The following is a 9,628-nucleotide window of genomic DNA, read 5'->3' on the forward strand; positions in this document are numbered from 1 at the left end:
TTCTTCTAATGTTTAACTCTTGCCTCAATATCTTATCTCAATATCTCAATATCTTATCTACTCTTCCTCTTCTCTGTGTAGAATTCCTTTATCCCCTGCAATACTGGCTTAGTGGTCATGAATTTCCTTAGTTTATGCTTGTCTCAGAAGTCTTTATTTCTCCTTCAATTTTGAGTGATAGCTTTGCTGCATATAGTAAACTAAGTTGGCAGTTATGTTCTTTCAGGGCTTGAAGCACATTGTTTCATACCCTCTCAGCCTTCAAACTTTCTGCAGCAAAGCTTGCAGTTACTGTGATGGGTTTGCCTGTATAAGTGACTTGATGCTTTTCTCTCCCACTTTCAGTGTTGCTCTGTATACATTCCTTGTTCTGTACTCTTGACATTTTAACTATAATGTGATGTAGGGAGGTTCTTTTCTAGTGATGCTTGTTTGAGGTTCTAAATGCCTTCTGCATCTGGATGTCTATATTTTGCAGAAATATGGGAAGTTTTCCTTTATTATTTTATTGAATAGGTTTTCTTTGCTATTAATCTGAGATTTGACACTCCCTTTACACCAAAACTTCATAAATTTCATCTTTTAACCACGTCCCAGAGTTACTGTTTTTTCATGATTAATTTTATTTTTCCTTATTAGCGTCTGAGTGAGATAATCCATCAACCTTATCTTCAAGCCCTGAAGTCCTGCTGTTTGATTCAGTATATTGATGAAGCTTGCAACTGAGTTTCTTATTTGATTCTGCACTTTCCATTTCCAAGATTCCCATTTGGTTCTTCTTCAGAACCTTCATCTTTTTGTTGACTTGTTCCTTCACATTCTGTGTTATCTCCCTTAATTCATTCAGTTGTTTACTCGGATCCCCTTTGTAGTCATTATTTTTAAAATCAGTCTTTTCAATTCTTTCTCTGGCATTTTATCCATTTTGATGTTTTTGTATTCAGTTACTGACAAATTTGGATCTTTGGGGGAGTTCTGTTGCCTTGTTTTTTATACCCTTTGTTTCTATATTAAGATCTGTGCGTCTGTTGGGACGGAGATATCTTTTCCACTTTTATATGAAGGTCTTTTACATGTTCAGTCTTCTTTTGAAGGCTTGCTCCCCATCACTGCCATTATTTTAAGTCGCCCAGTTTTAGGGTAGTTTGTTATGCAGCATGAAAGAACAAGAGCACCCATACAAGATCCTTAAGGAAGAGACAGTCCCTACCTCACTCTTACGTTCTACATGAGCATTTAATACAAAGCTTTATTGGCATCTGTTCACTCCTTGGAGTCAAAGAAGTACTGTGCGTGTCAGTAAGTAGTGGCTGAAAACTGAGCCCAGCACTTTCTCAAAGTGGCACAAAGTTGAATGAAGTTTTCCTGATGCTCTATGGATTTCCCTTCCATTTAGAGTAATGCCCTTCTCGGGGCTGGGGATTTAGCTCAGCGGCAAAAGCGCCTGCCTGGCAAGCGCAAGGTCGTGAGTTTGGTTCCCGGTACCAGAGAAAAACCAAAAACCAAATAAATAAATAAATAAATAGAGTAATGCCCTTCTCACCCTTAGATAGGACAGTGAAAATCCCTGGGAGAGGTATGAGAATACAAGCAAACAAACTGCAGAAAACCTCAAAGAGGTTCTGGTGACGTCAGCTATCAAGATAACACATTCTCTTTATTGGGGCTCACCTACAGAAGGATGAAACATTTGGGCAGAAAAATGGGCCCAACTTTAATTTCCATGACATAATAGTCAAAAAACATTTGTATCATGCATAGTATTTCTTGTATCTAGTATCCTGATGCACAACAAATTCAATTTAATTGCCTATATAAAACACAGATATTCTAACAACCCTATAGTCTTGGCATTGTAGGCAGAGAAGTGCTACTCCATGTCATCTGGAATGGCTGCAAAAATTATACCTCCTCAAGAGCTCAGATGCAACACTGGGTACTTTGAAAAGTTTCATGGTTTTCTTTTATTTTCTTTTTTGTATATTTGTTATTTTCTTGCTTTTTCCAAAGAACTTGATGGATATTCACCCCTAGGAATAAATAGAGAGAACTCTCAGAGGAAATGGTAGTATCTTCCTATAAATGATATTGACTAAAGGAAAGCTACTTTGTGTGAATAGAATGTCTTCTAAATATTCACATTTTCCCAGGCTGAGCTCAGGATTCACAAATGTGAATTCACATGCAATTTCAGGCTTCTAAATATGCACAGTGTCAGAGTACAGAGATAGATCATTTGTAATAATGCTAGAAGAAAAAAAGTGACTCTCATTGTGAGACAGAAGAAAATTGATATCTTCTACTTTTAAAAGCCTTATTTTATTTTTCTCTTCCAAATCTAATCCCTTTTCAGTCTAGATTCTACAGTATATGTGGTTCCCTGCTTTTCTATTAGGTACTCAGTCTTGCAATCCTGAGCCATTTAGCATTTCTCTTTAATGCTATACTATACACCACCACTCACATTCATATGAGTATGAATATACAGGCTGGTTAAATTGATGTAACAACTGATATGATATGCGGTGGGTTCAGTCATAGTAGAGGAAGTTACCATGTTCAAAATATATCACTTTCCATATCCTAATCAGCAGCCTAATTTTTTGAAGAAAAGAATGTTAAATTCTTTAGAAAATTGCCTCTAACTTTACTTGGCTTCTCATACAAATATATAATTAATATATTCTCATTACAACAGGCATCCAGTGGGGACCTGAGGCTTCTGTCCAAAGCCCATAAGAAACCCCATCAAAAGTCACATGAGCTTTGAAGCAAAGCTTCTCAAGCTGAGACTTGAGATGATACAGCCTAGCCAACATCTTAATTACAGCTATTAAAGATGACCAGCTAAGTATCCGTGTTCTTAAACCACAGAAACTTTAATAAATATGTATGATTTTAATCCACCAAGTTTCAGAGTAATTTTATACAGTCTGAATTACTCTCCATCACCCACATTAAGCACACATACACAAACCCTAAAAATATTTTAAAATCAATCCCCCTTAAGTTCAGATCAGATCAATACAATATGTACACAGATGATTTCTGGTTTATTAGGCCTTCTCTTTCAGTGCAATTGGTCTAAACCTCATTTCTCTATAACCCTGGCCTCTCATATCTGTGGTGACGCCCAGAGATTAGCTTTTCCTACAAAATAAATCAAAAAATCCTAACCTGTAGCAGCATTCCCATGACGCTACTGGTTTATTAGGACTTTTTTCTGAGTATTTCCTATAAGTGCAATCATAATATGTGACTTTTTGTGTCTGGTGTAACCTATTCGCTTTGGTAAATAAACTATTTTAGTTGGCCAACAGGTTATAATACAAAAACAAGTATTAACTACAGTAAAAGACTCACATTGTTTTCCTGGTTCCACTATCATTTAGCAAAGAAATGGAAAAATACGCTCAATCACACAATTGTTTAGCACAGGGAAGTATGTCTGTTTTATTTCTAAGTGCCTCATTTTTGTCATTCTTTATGTTTGTTGACATGATCTATAGAGACCTGCATAGGTATTTGGTGGAGCTTCTGTTGGTGGTTATCCTAGCTTTCAGGTTTCCATTTTCACTTTGTTCTGGAAGATAATTTGTTAGGTCATTGAACTGATACACAGTAACCTTTAAGACTCTAGAGACCAAATATTTGAGCACCGTAAGGATAACAGGCATGAAGAGAAAGAATATAATTAGAGTTTATGGTCCACATTCAAGTTATGATCCAAGAGTTCCCAAATTAAAGCCAGACAATAGATCCCAACCCCAGTTCAAAAAATTGAAAAACTAGATGTGGAGATATTAAACAATTTGAATAGTTTCATCATTTCTTTGTCTTCTAGATCCTTTTAGTACTAAAAAGACACTAGAGAAAATAAGAGCACAAAATTTTTCTCCTAGCATACACCTTAACTCAAGGAGCTAACATTATAGACATACATCTTGGACCACAGTATGTCAAGTTTATGAGCCTCTGGGCCAAGCTATGCTCATGATGACATTGTCTAGCTCTCCTATTCTCTGAACCATAACACATAAGATTCTCCAATGCTGGGACCCTCTTGGAAAAAGGAAATGAAGAGGCTTGTGGACAAAAGAAAGCAGTCCAGAGTTCCACTTCAGTTGCTGTAGAGCTTGTAACTCTAAGACCCTGTTTTTCTCCTTGTTAAATTCAATTATCTAAAGATCTCTTTATCTGACAAGGGAAATTCATGGTCCAAGACAGATCCTGGATGCTATCAGAAATTATCCTGAATTTAATCATCACTTTAGCAAGATAAAAGATGTATGCCCACTCGGTGGATAGTCTCCAATAGATTTTACCCTACAAATTCAGGTATTAGGAATCATCCAGTGATCTGTCCTGTGATAAAATAATCTACCAGAGGCTATCAAATAGTACAAGAAAGTGTTGGACCAAACATGAAGAGTGGTAGACCACCAGCGGATGAAATTTTCAGCATAGAGATCATCGGGTAAGGTTAAGAAAACAAACACACACACAAAAAAAAACATGGAAACAAAGCTTTTGTAAATGGGGGCGGGGAGGAGGAAAGGTTGAAAGGAGGGAAAGTGAATGGGAAAAAAGTAAGTTATACCATGTACAGATACAAATTCTCTATGAAGAATGTGATCATTATGTATATCTAAAATATACTGCTAAAATATGATTTTAAAAAAAACCCTTGGAGATTAATTTAAGTAATAAGCTTCTCTCATAAGCTCAAAAGACAGAAATAGAATCTCCAAATATATACATCTCTCTCTAAATCTTTCCTAAGCTTTATTTCCAAAAACATTTGAATACAAAGGCAAGCTCCTAGATAAAACCCAATTTTTAACTCTTTAATTCTTATATGGTGAAGGAGTCAAACTTTGTGCTACATAAAAGCCAAACCAGGAAGCCCAAAGATAAGTTTTGTTCAAAAGGTACCTTAACAGCTGGATTGTTATGACTGGGTGATTTTACCCTGAAGAATTCAAATCAGGGGGTACAGGAAACAAGATAGGAATATGTTATATCCAAAGGCAAAAATAAGTATAAAGTAATATTTTTAAACTAACAAGAAAAAGTAATAATGATTATTAGAAATTTAACTTCTGCCAACAAGAGGAACTTTTTGTCAAAAGAATTCAAAATATCTCAAAAAGTTTTGGGATGTAACAGAATATTTTGGTGCTGAAAATGGACCTCTGTTATCTGGTCACTGAGTAATCTGTTAAGAAAGAGAAAGAGAGAAAGAGAGAGAGAAAGAGGGAAGAAAGAAAGAAAGAGAGAAAGAAAGAAAGAAGAAAGAAAGAAAGAAAGAAAGAAAGAAAGAAAGAAAGAAAGAAAGAAAGAAAGAAAAGAAAGAAAGAAAGAAAGAAAGAAAGAAAGAAAGAAAGAAAGAAAGAAAGAAAGAAAGAAAGAAAGAAGAGAGAAGGAAGGAAGAAGGAAGGAGGAAAGAGAGGAAGGAAAGAAAGAAATAAAGGAGACAAGGAAAGAGAGAGAGAGAAGGCAGGCCTAACTCCTAATTTTATATTTTGTATAAATAGTTGCTATAGACTAACTGAACCCCTTATATATATTGTGCTTTTATTTGGAGGTGAAGTCTTTGGGAGATGCCTATGCCATGGTGGTGGACTTCATGATAGGACTAGGACTTTTATAAAAGACCTAAAAAAATGATTGCTTTTTACCACATGAAGACACAGCGAGAATGCAGCTGTCTGAAAACCAAGAGAGTCCTCATCAGACTCAGAATCTACCAGTGCCTTTGACTGGGACCTCCCAACTTTCAAAACTATGAGAAATATATGTTGCTTAAGGCCCTACATACTGTGCTATAACAACCCAAACAGAGTAGGCCAATCAACCACATAACAATTTGCAAGAAAGGATTCACAAGCTTGTTCTTTTTTAATAAATCCACTGACACTAAGTCAACAAAACAAGTAATGTTTTTAACAGATCACTGTTTCCTTCAAACTCATGCCAGCATTACAAATCTCAGCAAATTTTACCTTCGTAAGACCTTTTGTATTCAAAGTTCACCTTACAATTAGTTGTTTATTAAACATTTTAAATTTTCAGCCTTTCAAATTAATCTTAATATGCCTGTCTATGTATGCATTTAGACATACACAAATGTGAAGCTATGAAAAGACTATTTTAATTAAACCTTTTAACTTTTCAGCATATAAAATAACACAATATATATTCATATAATCGAACTTACCATCCTAATAAACTGTAAATATTTTCTTAAAAAGCTAGCAAATTATATTTATCTCATATACATATTCATGCTTCTTCAAAATTATTGCTCCTAGTATTGTCTCAACAATTTATATTAATTATTTCACACAGTAAAGTAAGCAGCTTGTATTTAGAAGACAGGAAGCAAAAACAATACAGCTAATTTTTTCCACACACATTTTATACACTTTAAAAATGTTAATGTATAAAAATAAAGTATACAGTATAGCTTAAAGACATTTACACTCTCTGTTAGTCATTTATATATAAAGTGAGCAAAGATAATTAGAACTATATTTAGTAAACAATATTTACATCTTTTTTCTTGCCTAGAAGTTGCCCATATATCAAAGCTTATGTATTAATTAATTCAAGTTAAAATAAATCTAAAGTTTACTATTCCAACTGACACATTATGACCATACAACTTGTAACATTCAAAATTTCAAGACATCAACCCTTTTTTAAAAATGACATGCATTCTTATAAATTCTTACATTTACATATGATTCTATATTCTTGTAATCTTAATTTGTTGAAACAATGATTCACTGATTTCATTTAACTTTATAGGAACTTATAAATTTTCTAGAAAATCTTAAATCATGAGAAACTAAACTCAAATCTTGTCTTAAATATTGAGCTAGCATTACATTTATAAAAACCGGAGGAAGAAATGGCATTGTTTTTAAGCTAATTTCTAATTTGACCAAGAAGCATCTACTTATAAGGAATATCAGCAATGTTATATAATTATTTCCAATGCAAATTAATCTCTGTATTCATATATTTTAGAAGTACACCTTTAAGCTTCCACAGGATAGAAAGAATCTGTTCCCCCAGCACCAAACCCTGTCCTGTGAGGGGGTGCAATCCACACCTGTGTTATTTCTGGGCTCCTACTCTATAGAGTTCCTTTTTTCCTCCACGAGCAAGACCTACCTAAAAGCCTGACCTTCTCTTCTCCTTCTCTCTTTCTTGTATGCCAATACTTTCCTAATATGTGCAAACAGATACTCTCAAGCAGCCCTGCTTCTCCTTTCTGTCTGATTCATGTTAGATCCATATAGTCACAGAGCTTTGCCTGAAGACATCACTGTAGAAATGCCAGACACCTTAATCATCCTTTGAAAACCTTGTGTCATCTTGAGCTGAGCCTTAACCTGATGATAGAGACACTGCTTCCAGATGGTCAGCTTTGGTTTCACTTATGTCAAAGGATCTTTTTTTTTTTTTTTCTTTTACCAAAAATGTCCTAATTGTCCTTTCACCAGCCTCTACATCCACCCCTGAAAAGGTGGGGAAAAAAACTTTTTTTTTGACCATTAGAAATGCCACTATGTCTTATATTTCACAACAGTCAAGTCTGACCTCTCCTACTTTGCCAATGAATGATTAAAGGGAACATGAGCTGAGTACCTATTAATACTCTTCAAACATTTATGAAATATCTTCCATGCTGTAATTATCATTCTCTTAAAATATATTGCCAGATAGAAAATCTACATAATTTAGTCTGATACCAAGTTTCCAAAGTAGGTATTATTATTGCCACTTTTATGATTAGGAAATTTGAAACTCGAAGACTTTAAGTGACCTGTCCAAATTAGAACACCATTAAGAAGCTGGAGTCCAAATCTGAAGCCAAGTTCAATATCACGGCAGATGCTCTTTATAACTGTCTCTTCCTAGATGCTTGGATGTTTTCCTGTAAATGAATATCTTGAGCAGGCCAACCTGGACCACACTGTGCCAGCCATCCTCCCCAGAGAAAGCCAGTAAAAGGCTGTCACTATGTGGTACACCATTCATAGCACTGCCCTGCAAAGCATTGTCTGTATATTCATTTAGAAGTTGGGAGAATAAAATGCAAACATTCCTGAGAGCATCATTGTCATATCATTGAAATTCATGTTGTCTTCCAACTTATACTCCAATTCCACTTTACACAGCCAAAGAGCTAAGAATTTTACATCTCTAAATTGTTAAAAAAAAAAAACTTGAAAGAACAATAAATAATATTGTGTGACATGTAAATATTAGATAAGATCAAAATAACTTTTGTGTCCATAAATAAAGTTTGGTCAGAACACAGCCACACTAGTTCACTCACATATTGTCTAGGACTGCTTTTGCACCACAATGGCAGGGATGACTTGCAAATAAGCCTGAATGGCCTGCAAAGCCTAAAATATTTACTATCTGGCTCTTTACAGGAAAAAAATGCTGATCCCTAGTGTAAGTGATTAATCACAGAGCTATAGGAGCATGGTTTTTTATTTTATTTTCCAGAAGTAGGGAAGGGAGAAAAATGCAGGACAAATGGGTGTTTAAAAACACGAGATTCAAGGTCAAAATGAGAGAAAAACAAAGAATTCATTAAGAAAAGATTCATTGGCCTCAATGTAGTTAAGGGTCCACCCTCGGCATGGAAAATAAAATGTGAGATACTTTAATCTATCAGTTCTAATACAAATAAAAACTATGATAATAATTAGCATCACAGTGGTCAGCACAGTGTCATTTCTTTTTTTATTTTTGGTTTTTCTCTGGTATGGAGAATCGAACTCACAACCTTGTGCTTGCCAGGCAGGCACTGTGCCACTGAGCTAAATCCCCAGCCCCACAGTGTCATTTCATGTGAACTTGGCGTGGTGCTCAATGTTGTCCATGCTTCAACTCAGGGAATCTCTGTTATCCTATGTGATAAACACTATGACTTTACTTTGCACATGAAATTAAGGAATAAAGGTGTTGAGTAATTTGCTCAAGGTTGTAAGACATGAGCTAAGAACTTACCATAAAAGGAATAAGTTCATAGAAAACTCTTATAAATTACTCTCATGCTTTTAAAGCACTCACTTTTGCCCAACAGGACTGTCTTTCTACAAGAGGCACCTAGGTTTTTGTTTTGTTTTGTTGTTTGTTTTGTTTTGTTTTGTTTCATTTTGAAATGACCCTAAAGCCAGGGACTCAGCCCTTGATTTTGATGGCCGAAGTTGCCAGCCTTTGAAGATGTATTTGACTTGCAGGTCAAGTGACTTCAGAACCAGTGAGGGGTCAGGCTAGGAGGTAATGGCTTAAGTTATTAAAAATAAGGTACTCCCATCACTATGTGTGATGGCATTCTGAGGGAGACTTTGCCTGACTCAAAATTAATTTCAAGAAAAATATCATGGAACAAAAATGACTGTGTTTTTGTCTTTCTAAAGCCCCCAATCAAACTCACTCTTTAAATCAACTATGACTTTGAATAAATCTCTGGAAATCTTAGTACTCCCTTGTTTTCTCTTTTTAATAGTTGAGTGGAAGTGTAGCGCATGCAATCTGGAAAAGAAAAGAAAGGAAAGGAAAGGAAAGGAAAGGAAAGGAAAGGAAAGGAAAGGAA

General features: G+C 35.1%; 1 long non-coding RNA gene across 1 annotated transcript in view; it reads right to left on the reverse strand.

Annotated features, from left to right (window-relative positions):
• Positions 1–1,869: 1,869 nt before the first annotated feature.
• The window catches only part of LOC106147873, a 48,984-nt gene continuing 41,225 nt past the window's right edge, over positions 1,870–9,628 (reverse strand). Inside the window, exon 4 of the long non-coding RNA XR_001232879.1 lies at positions 1,870–2,030. This is a non-coding gene — a long non-coding RNA (uncharacterized LOC106147873). The remainder of the gene's footprint in view (positions 2,031–9,628) is intronic.

The sequence above is a fragment of the Chinchilla lanigera genome, unplaced genomic scaffold (assembly GCF_000276665.1).
Source record: "Chinchilla lanigera isolate Chin_1 unplaced genomic scaffold, ChiLan1.0 scaffold00011, whole genome shotgun sequence".
Taxonomy (NCBI): Eukaryota; Metazoa; Chordata; class Mammalia; order Rodentia; family Chinchillidae; genus Chinchilla; species Chinchilla lanigera.